Here is a 17317-nt window from a genome sequence, read left to right as displayed (position 1 = left end):
TTAATAAACTTAGTAAGTAGCATATCATGAAAATAAATGCTTCCATTTACTTCTTCCATCAGATATATTTCGAGAGAACATTAAATTGAGAACTTGATTTTGGAACAAGTGAATTTAAGATAAACAATAAGAGACTGTAGATGCGTATCTTTTACTGCAAGGATTGAAAGATGTCAAAGATAAAGAATACACAATTGTGTATTTTAAACAGATTGACACGCTGACAATCTCAAAACTACACTTTCAAGATCGATTCAGTTCTAATTAGGAACACAAGTTACAGTATGTCAACGTTTAAATATCCTGCAATTTTGGCAGGACAGGAGGAATGCGTAAACAACACATCATATGACAGCATCAGATAAACAAAGGATCACACCACAAGACAAAGCAAAGTAAAACAATGGTTGAAACTAATGACTCATCCCCTCCTAAATTGAAGTGGAAAACAGTTACATTATGCAGACTAAAGCAAACAAAGAAAGACAAGTACTAATTTGATCCTGTATTATCCACAACAGAGAAAAAAAAAGTCCAAGGCCATCGAAATTTCAATCACAATTATGCAAGTGACGCCACAAATATTGGCATCAAGTCAGGAGAGTGGGCAACGACTACATATGTTGTTTGGAATTATAAACTAAAAAAACATGTTTAAAGTATATTTTCCCCACCTCAAAAGAAACATGGAACTGTGAAGCATTTGCCTATTGACTGCACAAGAGCACCCAAACTCTGAATAGTAAGCATGGTTTTGTTGAGGGAAGAACACATCCAGCCAACTTGATTAAATTTTTCACCTGGTAACCAGATGCGTGGATGAGGGTGACGCTTTTGATATAATCTACTTGGACTGCAGTACACCCCAGTCCAACACCAGCATCTCCAAATCATGACTACTTGGACTTCAGCAAGGCTTTTGATAAGCTACCACATGGAAAACTGTTAGCAAAGGTAAGCCACCATGGGATCGAAGGAAATTTAGCAAATTGGATCAACAATTGGCGGAGAGGCAGGAAACAGAGGATGATGGTTGAGGGGTGTTTTTCTAACTGGAAGTCTGTGTTCAGTGGATCCCACAAGGGCCTTTGCTGTTTGTGATTTATACAGATGATTTAGACTTGAATGAAGGAGTTGATTAGTAAGTTTGCAGACGATCCAAAAATTGGTGGCGTGATAATTAATGAGAAGGATAGTAATAGACTACACAAAGATATAGAAGGGCTAATCAGACGGATTGATCAAGGCAAATTGAATTAAAAGCAGACAAGATAAATGATGCAAAGGAATACATGAACAAAATGACCTTGGGAAGCACCAAGAATCAGAGGGACTTTGATGTACACATATCTTGATCCCTTAAGGTATTAGGAGAAAGTGAGGACTGAAGGTGCTGGAGATCTGATTCAAAAACTGTGGCGCTGGAAAAGCACAACAGGTCAGTAGCATCCAAGGAGCAGGAGAATCGACGTTTCAGACATAACCCTTTATAAGGGATATCGGGGGGTGGGGTTGACATATAAATAGGAGGGTGGGTGGGGCTGGGGGAAAGATAGCAGGGAAGGTGATAGGTAGACGGAGTTGGGGTGAGAGATGGTGATAGGTCAGAGGCGAGGGTGGAGCAGATAGGTGGGAAGGAGGATGGACAGGTAGGACCGTTCAAGAGGGCAGTGCTGAATTGGTGCGCTGTATCTGGAATGAGGAAACTAGCGAAATCGACATAATATCTCTGGGACACAAGCACCAAACAACTCCACTGCCTTGTTGCCAACCACTTCAACTCCCCCTCCCACTCCGAAAAGGGCATGCAAGTCCACTGCCAAATCCGAGCCACCCGATGTGTGGAGGAAGTACACCTCATCTTCCATCTTGGGACATGACATCAATGTCGATTTCACCAGTTTCCTCATCTCCCCTCCCCCCACCTCATCCCAGATCCAATCATCCAACTTGGCACCGCCCTCTTGAACTATCCTACCTGTCCATCTACCTTCCCATCTATCTGCTCCACTCCGACCTATATCCATCTACCTATTGCTTTCCCAGCTACCTTTCCTCAAACCCACCTCACCCTCCTGTTTATCTCTCAATCTCCTTCCCCCTCACATTCCTGATGAAAGGCTTGTGCCTGAAACGTCAATTCACCTGCTCCTTGGATGCTGCCTGACTTGCTGTGCTTTTTCAGTGCCACACTTTTCAACTCCTTTCAGGCATTAGGTAGATAAAGTGGTTAAGGAGACATATGGCATATAGGAACCTTGATTATCCGGCATTCAATTATCCGAATTTAAGATTGCAAGATCACAAATTCCCGATGCTTGGCTAAACTGAACAAAAATCTCCCCACCCATGTCATTTGGATAATCGAGATTCCTCTATACTTGACTTTATTAGTCAAAGCATAGAGTTTAAGAGCAAGAGCAGTTATGCTGGAACTATATAAAATGTTGGTAAGGCCACAGCAAGAGTATTGTGCGCACTTCTGGAATCCACAATCTCAAGGGAAGTCATTACACTGAAGAGTGTGCAGATGAGATTTGTCTCGACTGAAGAGCATCAGTTATGAAGAGAGATTGGAGACATTATAGCAAAACAGATCGAAGGGAGACATGTATAATATGAATAAAGTTATGACAGGCATAGAGAGAATAGACAGAAAGAATGGATGGAGGGATCAATGAGCAAGGGACATAGATTTAAGGTAAGAGGCAGAAGGTTTGGAGGAGATGTGAGGAAAAGCTTTAGAGTCAAGAGTATAGTGCTAGAAAAGAACAGCAGGTCATGCAGTATCCAAGGAGCAGGAGAATAAACGTTTCAGGCATAAACCCTTCATCAGGAATAATCAGGAAAAGCCTTTGCACCAGAATGGGTGGTGGGAATCTCGAACTCATCGTCATAAGGATGGTAGAAACCCTCATTGCATAAAAGTAGTATTTAGATGTGCATTTGCAATGCCAATGCTGTGAGCCACGTGCTGGAAAATGGGTTTAGAATATTTAGGTGGTTGCCTTTGACCAGCACAGACACAATAAGCCAAAGATCATATTTTCTCTGACTCTAAGCTGGATTGGAAACTCTTGAGGTTAGATGGCACTGGGTGCTTTTGGTTGAAAAGAAAGCTGCCCAGCAACAATTTTCGGATTTGCTTCAAGTTACAGATTTTTCACAGATCCGAGGGGTAGTTGCACTCAACCTCCAAAAGCCTGCAAACCAACCAGCTTGCAGTGGCCCTATAAATGAAAGGAGACCAGTACTGCTGTATTCCTGCTGAAGGGCTTTTGCCCGAAACGTCGATTTTACTGCTCCTCAGATGCTGCCTGAACTGCTGTGCTCTTCCAGCACCACTAATCCGGAATCTGGTTTCCAGCATCTGCAGTCATTATTTTTACCCAGTACTAAAAAGACTCTGAAAAGAGGAATTTCTTTTCTAGCAAAAACTTATGACAAGCTACCAATTGAAAATCACCACAGTCAACAATAATGCGATATTGTCACAAAAAATAAGAGAACCGGAACAGATTTTAACTCTTGATCCACAGAATGGATTACTTTATTCTTATATTTTACATTCACCAATTATCCGCCAAACTGTCCATCTCAAATATCCTGTGCGAGAATTTTTTTTTGGATTGAGTTGGGGCCAGGGTGGGGGGGATAGAATCTCAGCATAAATTTTACTATTTGTTAAAAGCTGCATTTGTTCAAATAAATATTTGCTGTTTTGTTCTTTGAAATCCAGTGAGAGTTTCTTTTATCTTAGTTAGTGGTGACAGTCGTACAAATTTTAATGATTAAATAGTCATTTGAGAGAACTCATGACACATGAGGGACATGATAAAGTACAGCAAAGAATAATTTTAAAATTTATAAGGGAAATGAAATTACAGTTTGAGTGAAAGCTATCCAGAAACAGAAAAAGGGAGATTCGACAGGTAATGGGAGAAAAGGGAAAAGTCAGTATTGATCTTCTTTAGCAACTTGCAAACACCCTGTAACTGTAAATCAGGAATTGAAGGGAGAGGGGAACCCAAGAAAATTATAATTACGAAGAAAGTAGTACTAAGTAAATTGTGGGAAATGCAAGATGACAAATCTTCAGGTCCTAATGGATTTCATCGTAAGGTATTAAAAAAAGGTAACTAGTGAAGTAGTTGATGCATAGGTTTTAATTCTCCAAAATTCATTGAATTCAGGGAAGGTTTCTTTAGATTAGAAAACAGCTAATGCAACTCCTTTAGTTAAAATAAAGGGGGGGGGGGTAAAAGCAGGAAATTACAGGCCAGTTAGCTTACATCTGTTATAGGGAAAATGTTAGAACCCATCATTAAAAACATTATAACAGCGAGGGCACCCGAGTAAGTTGATGGTTATCAGACAGAGTAAACATGGCTTTGTCAAAAGCAAACTATATTGTGCTAATTTAGTGGAACCCTTTGAAGAAGCAACTTGTGCTGTAGATAGGGCAAAACTAGAGAATTTATTGCATCCTAATTCAGAGACCGCATTTTATAAGGTGCCACATCAAGTTATTGTAGAAACTAAAAGCTCATGGTATTCGGGGTAACATATTGGCATGGAAGAATATTGGCTTGATAACAGGAAGCAAAGAGTAGGAATAAGTGGGTCCTTTCCAGGCTGGCAGGATGTCACAAATGGTGGATCCGAGGATTCGATGGTGGGGTCTCAATTCTTTACAAATTAAAAAAATGATTTGAAACAGAGATCCAAGACACAGTAGCTAAATTTACTGATGACGCAAAGATAAATCTGAAAGTGTTTGTGAAGAGGACATATGGAGCCTATTAAAGGATATACACAGGTTAACTGAGTGGGCAAAGATCTAGTAAATGGAGTTAAATGTGGGAAAGTGGAAAATTGTCCATTTTGGCAGAAAGACTAAAAAGCATATTATCTAAATGCTGAGAATTTGCAGAGCTGAGATGCAGAGAGATCTGGGTGCCCTAATGCATAAATTTTCAAGGATTAGTACGCAGGTATAGCATGTAACCAAGAATGCTAAGAAAATGACACAGTTTATTGAAATACAAGAAATTGAATACAAGAATAGGGATATTACACTTCAGTTGTACAGGGCATTGGTGTGTCCAAATTGGAAGTACTGTGTACAGTACTGGTCTCCATAATTATGGAAAGACAGAAGCAATTCAGAGAGGGTTTACACATACCTAGAACAAGCGGCTTACATTATGGGGAAAGGCTAAACAGGCTGTCTGTATCTTCTGGGGTTTAGAAGAGTCAGAGTTGACTCAATTATAACATAAAATCTTGAGGGGATTTGATTGCATGGATGCTGAAAGGATGCTTCTTCTTACTGAGAATCTAAAAGTACAGTTCATAAATCAAAAATAAGGTTGTGCCCATTTAAAACAGAGATGATGAAACATTGTCTTCTCTCCAAGCATGGAGAGTCTTTGAAATTCCCATCCTCAAAAGACAAAAGATTCTTGATGACTAAGGGATAGGGGATAAGAAATTATTAGGGATTTGCAGAACATAGATCAAAGTCAGCCGGGATCTTACTGAATGGCAGAGCAGTCTTGAAGGAGTGAGTGGCCTATTCTTGTTCATGGCAGCGAGTCTAGAGAATTAATTATGGGAAACCTGGTAAATGCAGATGAAATAACAAATACTTAATGTTAGTCTTCACTGTAGAAGATACACATTGTATTCCATAAGAATGTGAACATGTAACGGAGAAAGAAACAATTACAATCACCAGGGAAAGAGCATAAGAAAATTATTAGAAATAAATCCTGTCAAGTCCACCCTATCCTGATGGACTTCATTATAGGGTCTTATATATCAAAGTCTTAGATTCTGGAAGGGTCCCAGCAGAAAAAATATTCGGAAATGTTATTCAGCAGAGGACAGAGACAGAAAGCAGGAAACTACAAGTCAGTTAATCTAACATCTGTCAAAGTGAAAATGCAAGAATCCACTATTATGAGATTATAGTATGGCACTTCAAATATTTTAATGTAGTCAGGTAGTGTCAACATGGTATTATGAAAAGGATATCATGTTGGACTAAAAACTTATTTTGTTTCTTACTCAAAAGTAATATCCATAAAGGATAATCGAATGATGCAGTGTACTTAGATTTCTGGTGCTACATTTAAAAAAAAACAAAATAAGAGCTTGTACTTTCAAGGCAAACACATTAGTACATTAGAGGATTGATTGGCTAATAGGAAGTAGGGGAATGGGAATAAGTGGATTGTTGACAAGATGTGTGAAGTGGTGTACGAGTTCCCAATGGTTTAGAACTTGTATCAATGACTTGATTGAAGGTGTGGTTGCTAGGTTTGCTGATGACTCAACAAAAGTAGGAAAATAAATTGTGGAAGGTCATAAAGAGCAAATGAATTTAGATGTCTGAAATAACAGGACAAAAAATTGACAGGTAGAGCACAATTTGGAGAAAACGTGAACTTGTCCATTTTGGCACAAAGAATAGAAATGCAGCATATTACTTCAATGGAGAGGGCTGCAGAACCCAGAGAGGTACAGAGAGATAGGAAGTGGTAGGATGTTATTTGAGGTAAGTTTGGACTGTTTAAGCCTGCATCCATCGAAGTTCACTAATCAACAGGGAGGATGCTGAAAGGAAGCTTTCCTTCATGGGAGAGATTATAACAAGAGGGCACAAATTAAAATTAGGGCTCTCCATTTAAGATGGGCGTACAGGGTCAAGGCAAGAAATTATATGAGCTCTGACCTAACTTTTTCATTCCTCCCTGGCAACATGGGAGGTGGCAAAGAACTGGAGGACAGTCTCACATCAGTGGTAGAGAAACTACTGAAGAAAATTGTGAAGGAGAGAATGAATTTCCACTTGCATAGGCAAGATTTGATCAGGGATAGCTCACATAGCTTCGTCAGAGAAAGATCATGTCTAAAAAATTTGATTGAATTATTTGTGGTGGTGATCAGGTGTGTAGACAAGGGTAATGCAGTTGATGTCATTTATCTGGATTTCAGCAAAGTTTTGATATCAGAGACTGATGAAGGTAAAAGCGCATGATTCCTTAGCAAGATGAATCATAAATTGGCTTAGTCATAAGAGGTAGCATGATGGTAGAAGGCTGTTGTGAGACTACAGCCTGATGTGTAGTGGCATACCACAGGGATCAGTGCTGAGTCCCTTACTGCTCGTGATACACATAATACCAATTAGATGAGAATGTGGAGGAGTTGATAAATAGATCCCTGAAGGAGACAGGACAGGTTAATAGGATTAGTGGTGCTGGAAGAGCACAGCAGTTCAGGCAGCATCCAACGAGCAGCGAAATCGACGTTTCGGGCAAAAGCCCTTCATCAGGAATAAAGGCAGTGAGCCTGAAGTGTGGAGAGATAAGCTAGAGGAGGGTGCTTATCTCTCCACGCTTCAGGCTCACTGCTTTTATTCCTGAAGGGCTTTTGCCCGATTTCGCTTCTCGTTGGATGCTGCCTGAACTGCTGTGCTCTTCCAGCACCACTCATCCAGTACTTGCTTTCCAGCATCTGCAGTTATTGTTTTTACCAGGTTAATAGGATGGCTAGAGTGGCCCATAAGACATTTGCTTTTATCAGTCATGGCATAGATCATAAGAGCAGGGGACTACATTGGCGACAAAAAATTTTAGTTAGGCCACGGTTGAAAGACAAAGTTTAGTTCTAATTGCGATAGGATGTGACTGCATTGGAGGGGCCATAGAGGAGATTCACTAGGATGTTGTCTGGGTTAAAGCATTTTAGCTATGAAGCTAGAGTTGTTTTCTTTAGAGCGGAGAAGGCTGAGGGAGAAACCTGACTGAGGTGAATAAGATTATTAGAGGCATGGACAAGATTCTTGAAAGCAGCTGTTCCCCTTAGATGAAGGCTCAACAACAATTTTAAAGTGAAGGGCAGGAGGTTTAGAGGCCATTTGAGGAATGCTTTTTTCACCTAGTGGGTGGTGAGAATCTGGAATGCACTGCCTGGAAGGACATGAGAGGCTGAAAAACTTTTAATCTTTAAAAGTACATGGATGAGTACTTCAAATGCCTTAAGATTTAAGGCTATGGGTCAAGTGCTGGAAAAGTACTCTAAACCTAAGTGCCAAACGGCCTCTTCTGAGCTGCATGACAATGAACCTCTGCTACTTGGTTCTTTTTTCAGTCAGAAAAGGACAACAGTCAGCCTCAAATAATTTCAAGTTCATTGAATGCAATGACCTGGAATTTGCAGGAACTATGCTGTCTAGGATTTGGACTGACTTCTGTGTCCAATCTTTTCACTGTGAACAGAGCTTAAAATACTCTGGAAAAGTAAAGTAGTTGGCTTCAGCAATCACAATGGCAAATCACAGAAACCGTGAATGGTTTATCCTAGCTGCATCAATAATACAAGTTGAGTCATAGAAGTCATATGTGCAAAAAAAAATCTAAGCCAAGAAAAATGCAAATAAAGCAGCCAAAAAGCTATTCTGTGCACATTCTTCAGTACTAACCACCAATTTAAAACCACACTGGAAAGAATAGTGTCCACTAATTAGAAAAGCAACCTGCAAGCTTTTCTCAGCTTCTCTAACGTGCTGTGCAGGAAATCAATATAACCTGTGTGTATGTCAAAAAGAATTTTAATAGCTGCCATCCTGAAATTTCCCACTTTAGTAAACATCAAAATTTTATGAAGCCACAAATGCCAACTGTTCCATTTGGATGGTTTAATAGAAATACAAACTAAGTTCTAGAATTTTTAAATCAGTTATCTAATTACACAATATACAATGAAAATTGTCCCCTATTTATATTCCAGTTTTTAAATTACACCTTTTATTTCAATCCTGACCCCCTTCTGGAAGCAAACTAAAGGAAAAAGGCTTTCAGTGCACTGAGAAGAAGACATATGCCTCCCAGCAAAACTAGCACCCAATATGCAAAACTCAGAATAGAAACTGAAACAAAAGACTTCTATGCTGTAGACTACTGTACATAAGATGTATAGAAAAAGGCAATCCTGATACTAATCACATATTAATGATGATCTCCAGTTTTGAAATACCTCTTTGCATACACAAGATATTGCAGTTTGATTGAATGCAAGAAGCAGATAAGTGAATACACATTTGTCATCATCCATTTTCTAAACAAATGCATAGGCTTGAAGTATGAGCTTGTCTACTGGATCCATTTCCTTGGTGTCCAGATCCAGATATTTCTTGGCAGTCAAACAGGAATAGATTTGCAATGTCATGCAAAACCTAATAAATAATCCAGCCTTAACATTCGACCTTTATAAATGCAGCTGCACATATGTTCATACATGCGGACTTGCAAACAACCCCAATCCCAACTATGTTTCAGCAAGAATTTAGTTTTACATAAATTCATCATACTGAAAAAAGAAACATATTTTGACATTTAAAAAAAGTAGGATTTTCAAAACAAATGTCCCCATTCCAACTCAGAAACCGTCACATAGGTTAATACGAAAACAACAAATGCAGAGGAACCTCGATTGTCGACACAGTTGGGAGTATTTTGTTCAGATAATCAATTGTTGGATAATACAGTATAGCCAAGCATAGGGACCTTGCAATCTTGTCTGGATAATCCAAAATTCGGATAATCGGGATTCCTCTGTACAATCTTCATAGAAGCAGGCCGTTAGACCCATCGAGACCACAGCGAACCTTCGAAGAGCATTCCACCCCATCCCTTAATTCCCATGGCCAATCCACCTACTCTGCCTATCTTTGGACTGCAGACAACCAAACACGGGGAGAATGTGCAAACTTCACACAGCGTGGAATTGAACCCAAGGTCCTTGGTGCTGTGAGGCAACAGTGTTAGCCATTGGGCCACCGTGCTGAAACAAATTCCTTTGAATCGAGTCTTAAAAAAAGGAAATCTACAAGGGGGAAAAAATTCTTGAAAATATCATTTTGGGTTCGGAATCAGAAGCATCAAATTAAAACCAAAGGGACAAACATTTCGGTACTACACCTGGGCCTATGCTCACAAATTAGTTCAGAGAAACCCCTCCGCGAGCTTTAAAATTCGACGGAGAATATCTAGCATTCATTGTGGCAAGGGGATGTAGGCGCTGGCTTAAGTGGTGAAGGTAAAATGGTCGTAAAACCATGATAGTTGCAGGGCTGGGCAACGCGATGCCCGGGGTATAGGGGGTTCACTGAGAGAAGGAAACAGGGGAATTGGAAATTGAGGGGAGCTGCTGACAGCTCTCAGCCTGATGCAAAGGGAATAGTGAATGTTATTACGTATACAGAACCACTACCCCCACCCAATAAGACGGTGATACTCACGGGCTCCCTGTTCCGCCACAGCTACCGTCCACCCTCCCCCACAACCGGCGCCAGCATCTCACGAGTTAACGAACAGTGTTGACTAATTCCACATCCGGGAAATTTTACCAAGACAACCGTAAGGAAGTGCGTCATGGCGTTGGGGTTCAATGTCCCGCCTCGACACTGTAAACCGGTCTGTGGTGCGCCTGCGCTGGGTGTTTGGTGGCGCTCGAGGGGTGGAATGTGAAAGTATGTTCGTCACAGAAACGGTCGCTGAAGGAGAATTATTTTAAAATGTGCTGTTGTGGTTTTCAGTGTTGGATGGAGAAGTTGGTGCTGTAGCGATTGACGTATTTTTTAAAGTAATTGCATTGTGCTTTACTGGCAACTTAGGAGCAAATTACAACCTCGAAACGTTACCTTACTCTCTTTCTATGGATGTTGTCTGACTTGCTGTGATTTCGGCGTTTGTTTTCAGGATTGTCTTTTAAAATCTGGTTATGAAATGTCTGGATTAAACTAGCCCCGACCGGTTGGTTCTACATGAGGAGGTTTCATTCTCTAAATAGTGCAGACTTGGCAATAACCGACTTCCTGTACCGTCACAAACAATCACAGTCTGAACCCATCGGTATTCTGAAAAGCTAGTCAAATGTTAAAAGCGCATAACATTTGAAAGAATTATATATAGTGAGGGCAATTCATAGTCAATGTGCACGCAAACGTATTCTGTTGTGCTTTGGTTAATCTTTATCTCACAACGCTAAACACATTGTCTAGTCATCGTCAGTTTATTTCAGTTCAAACTGGCCACCACATTTTCGACTAAAAACAGAATTTATGCCTCGAAGTCCTCAGTAGCCTTCCCCTACAATGTGGAAACAGGCCATTTGGCCCAACAAGTCCACATTGACCTTCAGCAGAGTCTCCATCCAGACCCATTCCCCGATTACTCTACATTTCCCTAATTAATGCATCGAGCCTACACATCCCTGAACACTATGGACAATCTAGCATGGCAAGATCAGTGGACTGGGAGGAATCTGGAGCACTTTAAGGAAGCCCATGCTGGTACTGAAAGCATGTTCAAATTCTGCACAGTTGCCCAAGGTGAGAATCGAACTGAGGTCCCTGGCACTGAGAGGCATTTCTTAATTTATACATCTCAATCCAGTTCTCCCTTAGCCTCCTCTGCTGTTAGAAAAACAACCCCACCTCATCTAGTCTGAACTGAAATTGTCCAGTCCAGGCAACATCCAGATGAATTTTAGTGTGTAACTAACTGCTACACCGCTTCCAGGTATGCCTGTAAAGAAGTCCTGCTCCCCTCTCTGACAATATTTCCATTCTAATCATTTTGTATGCCATCATTACCTTTGATCTCTCTCCTAGTATTTGATAAAATATTTGCCATATCTTGCTTCCACAACCATATCTCAATCCTCAACGACTGATATTAGTTCAGACTCCTTCCACATGGATTTCAACTGAAGTTTCACTTCTGTGTTTTGAATCCATCCAGGATCACAAGTATCTCCTGGAGCTGAAATGTTAACTCTATTTTTCTCCACATATGCTGCCAAACCTACTGATTTTTCTGTTATTTTTATTTTTGTAAAATTCAGCTGAATCTCATTTGTACTCTCTTTCAATCACATCCATCCTATACTGTGTAGACCACAGCTGTGTATAGTACTCCAACATGGCCATAATGTTTTAAGCAGCAACCTAATAACCCCCTGCTCTTGTTATTCAGAGCCTCAATTACAACTCCATTACTTTGGGCCTCAGTATCTGCCATAAAATTCCTTTTTTCTTTCGTTATCCAATTCAGTACAGCCCTTGAGAGCAAACATGTTTATGCAAGCATGTTGAGCCTGCATGCTCACAATTTCCTTTTTGAATGACTCGCACTGTTCTATAGATTTTCCTTCAAATAGTTGGTCAAGTCCACTTTGGCTTGATCTTGTCTTCTCGTGTGAAAAATAGGCCTAATTCAGAATGTTTAGTTGCGGTCCATTTTTTTTGTACAGTGTATGGTGCTGGAAAAGCATAGCAGGTCAGGCAGCATCTGAGGAGCAGGAAAATCAATGTTTCAGTCAAAAGCCCTTCATCAGGAATGAGGCTGGGAGCCTTGGTAATGGAGATATAAATGGGAGGGGGTGAGGCAGGGGGGAAGGTAGCTGCAAGTGCAGTAGGTGAATGGAGGTGGGGGTAATGGTGATAAGTCAGAGGGGAGGGTGGAGTGGATAGGTGGGAAAGAGGATGCACAGGTCATGAGGGCTGTGCTAAGCTGGAAGGTTGGAACTGGAATAAGATGGTGGGGGGGGGGGAAGGGAAGTGCAGAAACTGGTGAAATCCACATTGATGCCATAGAGTTGGAGGGTCCCAAGGCCGAAGATGAGGTGTTTTTCCTCCAGGCGTTGGGTAGTAAGGGAATGGCGATGGAGGAGGCCCAGTACCTGCATGTCCTCGGCGAAGTGGGAGGGGGAGTTGAAGTGCTCGGCCACAGGGCAGTGGGGTCTGGTATTGCGGGTATCCCAGAAATGTTCTCTGAAGCTCTCTGCGAGTAGGTGTCCTGTCTCCCCAATGTAGAAGGAGACCGCACCAGGAGCAACAGATACAGTAAATGATGTGTGGAAGTGCAGATGAAACTTTGGATGTGGAAGGCTCCTTTGGGGCTTGGAACGCAGGTGAGGTTGGAGGTGTGGGCGTAGGTTTTGCAATCTGTGGTGGCAGAGGAAGGTTCTGGAAGGGAGGGTGGGTTGTTGGAGGCATGGACCTGATGAGGTAGATGCAAAGGTCTTTATGGAAAGTGGATAAGGTTGGGGAGGGAAAGATATCTCTTTGGTGGGGGGGTCCATTTGTAGGTGGCGGAAATGGCGGAGGATGATGCGATGGATACAGGTTGGTAAAGTGGAAAGTGAAGACCGGAGGGTGCTGTCCTTGTTGCAGTTGGAGGGGTGAGGTTCAAGGGTGGAGTTGCGGGAAGTGAATTGAGATGTGCTGGAAGGCATCATCAACAACATGGGAGGGGAAATTGTGGCCATCTCTTGTGTTCAGTGTGGAACTGGCCCTCCTGGAAGTAGATGCAGCGGAGGAATTGGGAATAAGGGATAACATTTTTACAGGAGGGAGGGTGGGAGGAGGTGTAATCTTGGTAGCTGTGGAAGTCATTAGGTTTGTAGAAAACATCAATGTTGAGTCAATTCAGAAGATCGACGTTTCGTGCAAAAGCCATTCCCTCAACAGTTCTTGGTTCACGCCGCCTCTGCCAACTTCGCCTGCAACCAGAAAAAATACAAAATCTATCAGTACGCCATCCCTCTCACTTCCATCCAGGGCCGCAAACAGTCATTCCAGGTGAGACAGAAGTTCACCTGCCTCTCTTCCAATCTAGTTTACTGCATCAGGTGCTCCCGATGTAGTCTTCTGTACATCAGGGAGACCGAACGCAAACTTAGAGAATGAGTTGACTGGACTTCACAGTTAGTGCCCATTTCAATTTCTCCAACCACTCCTTTTACAACGTGACCGAATTTGGCCGCCTCCATTGCCAAAACAAAGCAAAGCACGTATTGGACAAACAACACCTTATGTTCCGCTGGGCATCCTACTTCCTGGAGGCCTCAACATTGAGTTCTTCAATTTCAAATAACCTTCCTCCCCATCCCCCGACTCTCCTCCCATCTCTCCCCCTCATTGCCACTGATCCCTGCCACCTACTGGATTCATTCCTCCCATTGACAACCAGGTCATACCCTCTACCTGTCTTCTCCTATCCCCACTTCACCATCCTGTCTCCACCTCCCCCTTTATCTGCAGCTCCCCCGCACCCACCCCCACTCCTGAAGAAGGGTTACACACAAAATGTCGACTTTTACACCTGATACTATCTGCCTTGCTGTGTTCTTCCAGCCTCCTGCCTGAAACCTTTCAAACTTTGCTGATCCTAGTTAATATTATGGAAGACATTAGGGTTCCCTAATGTTGTTACGCAACTATTTTTCCTACTTCTGAGATTTAGACCATAAGAAATGGGGTGAATGGCCCATTTCTATTTCAGTCAAGTGTGGTGCATCACTCAGATTATGATTGGATCTGATCATGGTTACCTCCACTTTCTTGTCTTTTCCCCATAACCCATATCTCCTTATTGATGAAAAGTCAACCTCAGCCTGTCCTCTTATGGATATTTGTCCTAGTTGAAGTGGTGTCCTCCTTCGTCTGTGTGTAAGGGTACTAGTGACAGTTGGTCATGTCTTTTGGTGGCTAATTGATGCTTGTGTATCCTGGTAGTTAGTTTCCGGCTTGTCTTTCAGATGGACACCTGTGGGATCACCAATATGAGAACTCTTAGCAGAGGCAGTTTTGCAGAGGTTAGAACAAACCGCTCTCCCCACAATCCAACCCAAGCTTTGGGACTGCTATGTATATAACACCTTTGTCATCATGAAATGGAACAAATTAGAAGAAACCGAGGTTTCTTTTTCAAACTGGAGGCCTGTGACCAGTGGAGTGCCACAAGGATCGGTGCTGGGTCCACTACTTTTCATAATTTATATAAATGATTTGGATGTGAGCATAAGAGGTATACAGTAGTTAGTAGGTTTGCTGATGACACCAAAATTGGAGGTGTAGTGGACAGCTAAGTAGGTTAGCTCAGATTACAATGGGATCTTGATGAGATGGGCCAATGGGCTGAGAAGTGGCACATGGAGTTTAATTTAGATAAATGTGAGGTGCTGCATTTTGGGAAAGCAAATCTTAGCAGGATTTATACGCTTAATGGTAAGGTTCTACGGAGTGTTGCTGAACAAAGAGACATTGGATCCTTGTTCATAGCTCCTTGAAAGTGGTGTCGCACGTAGATAGGATAGTGAAGAAGGCGTTTTGTATGCTTTCCTTTATTGGTCAGAGTATTGAGTATAGGAGTTGGGAGGTCATGTTGCAGCTGTACAGGGCACTGTTGGAATATTGCGTGCAATTCTGGTCTCCTTCCTATTGGGAAGATGTTGTGAAACTTGAAAGGGTTCAGAAAAGATTTACAAGAATGTTGCCAGGGTTGGAGGATTTGAACTATAGGGAGGGGTTGATTCGGCTAGGGCTGTTTTCCCTGGAGCAGAGGAGGCTGAGGGTTGCTTTACAGAAGTTAATAAAATTATGAGGGGCATGGTTAAGATAAATAGACAAAGCATTTTTTCCCATGGGGTGGGACATAGGTTTAGGGTGAGAGGGGAAAGATATAAAAGAGACCTAAGGGGCAACGTTTTTCATGCAGAGGGTGCCAGAGGAAGGGGTGGAGGCTAGTACGATTGCAGCATTTAAAAGGCATCTGGATGGGTATATGAACAGGAAGGGTTTGTAGGGATATGGACCAGGTGCTGGCAGGTGGGACTAGATTGGTTTGGGATATCTGGTCGGCATAGACAAGTTGGACTGAAGCGTCTGTTTCCATGCTGTGCGTCTCTATAACTCTGATTCCATGACATTCTGCTATTAATCTTTAATAATGGACACCACATTTTCCAATCATAGACAGGCCTTATAGTTCCCTGTTTTTTGTCACATTCTCTTTTGAATAGAAGCGTTATGTTTTGGACAACCCCCGATGAAGGAGCGGCATTCCAAAAGCTCGTGTTTCCAATTAAACCTGTTGGACGACAACCAGGTGGTGTGATTTTTGAGCTTGATGTTGACAGTTTTTATTACACTGGAACGTTACCAGAATCGAAAGAGTCACGACATCCACTACCTCTCCATGTTTCTTTTAATAGCCTAAGATGCATCCCATTGAGACTTTGTTGGCTATTAGGCCTTGGTACTTTTTCTCCAAAGACAATAATTGTATTTAATTTCTCCTGTCTTTTTGCACCTTGATTTTTATTATGAAGACAAATCAAAAATGCATAATTAATTCCTCCTGGTTTGCCATTATTACATCTCCAGCCTCCTCCTCGGATAGGTCTATGTTCAGTCTTGCCTTTAAAATATTTTTAAATTTTTAAAGAAGCGTTTGCTGTTCTCAGCTTGCTGTGAGCTTCTGTAAGCTCGCACGTTTACTGTAAAAGTTTAATTTCTTTTTTTTGATGCGATACTTCCCTTGCCAATTATGGTTGGCTTAGCCCCTTCCTAGAATCTTTTTTCTCGATGGGAGATATGTCTGTCCTGACCCATAAACAATGTACCCGAGAACTCTCTGGGAAGCCACAGAAATGATTGCTGAGATATTTGTATCATTGATAACCACGGATGAGGTGCTGGAAGACTGGATGTTGGCTAACATAGTGCCATTATGTAAAAAGGGTTGTTACGAAGTGGAGGCCAACCCTACATCCACATTTCCCACCCCCCCCCCCCCCCCCCCTCCCTGCTGATAATGAACACCGAAACATCCAGAGAGCCTTGTCTCACTTCATAATCTGTTGAAATAGGTGTGACAAGTGGTATAATCTACCTCTCACCTCCCCAATCTGTTACAAAGAAATGGTTAAATGAAATCCTTGCACTCCTTCTAAAATCAAAAACTGACAATTTTTTTATCTAGACTGTTAGAATCATGAAGATAGCATTAATATGGGGAAGAGTAGGCAGGGAGCAAATGAATGCAAAAGAACTGGTGGCCTGAAGTGCATGATGTTATTGTAATCACAGAGACTTGGTTGAAGGAAGGACATGATTGGCAACTAAATTTTCCAGGATATAGACGCTCCAGACAGGACAGGCAGGGAAGTACAAGGTGGGGATTGGGGAGGGGGGTGTGGGGGTGGAGTTGCATTGCTGGTCAGGGATGAAATCACGGCTGTGCTAAAGGAAGACACCATGGATGGTTTGAGGAGTGAGGAAGTACGGGTCGTGCTGAGAAATAAGAAGGGTGCACTTGCGTTGTTGGGGCTGTATTACAGGCCTCCCAAGAGTGAGCGAGAGGTATAAGAACAAATAAATGAACAGATTATGGAAAGATGTAGCGGCAATAGTGTAGTGGTGATGGGAGATTTTAATTTTCCCAACATTGACTGGGATACA

The 17317-nt window shown here is 41.9% G+C and overlaps 1 protein-coding gene across 8 annotated transcripts in view; it reads right to left on the bottom strand.

Moving 5' to 3' along the window:
- The window catches only part of herc1 (HECT and RLD domain containing E3 ubiquitin protein ligase family member 1), a 466732-nt gene extending 456316 nt beyond the window's left edge, over window positions 1-10416 (bottom strand). For all 8 annotated transcript variants that reach the window (XM_072553323.1, XM_072553316.1, XM_072553320.1 and 5 more), the window contains exon 1: window positions 10310-10416. The gene's annotated coding sequence lies outside the window, so the exon portion shown is untranslated. The remainder of the gene's footprint in view (window positions 1-10309) is intronic.
- Between the last annotated feature and the right edge of the window lie 6901 nt (window positions 10417-17317).

Source organism: Chiloscyllium punctatum, chromosome 33 (assembly GCF_047496795.1).
Source record: "Chiloscyllium punctatum isolate Juve2018m chromosome 33, sChiPun1.3, whole genome shotgun sequence".
Taxonomy (NCBI): Eukaryota; Metazoa; Chordata; class Chondrichthyes; order Orectolobiformes; family Hemiscylliidae; genus Chiloscyllium; species Chiloscyllium punctatum.
Note: the sequence above shows the minus strand (reverse complement) of the source record. Positions and strands in the feature narration are given on the sequence as shown.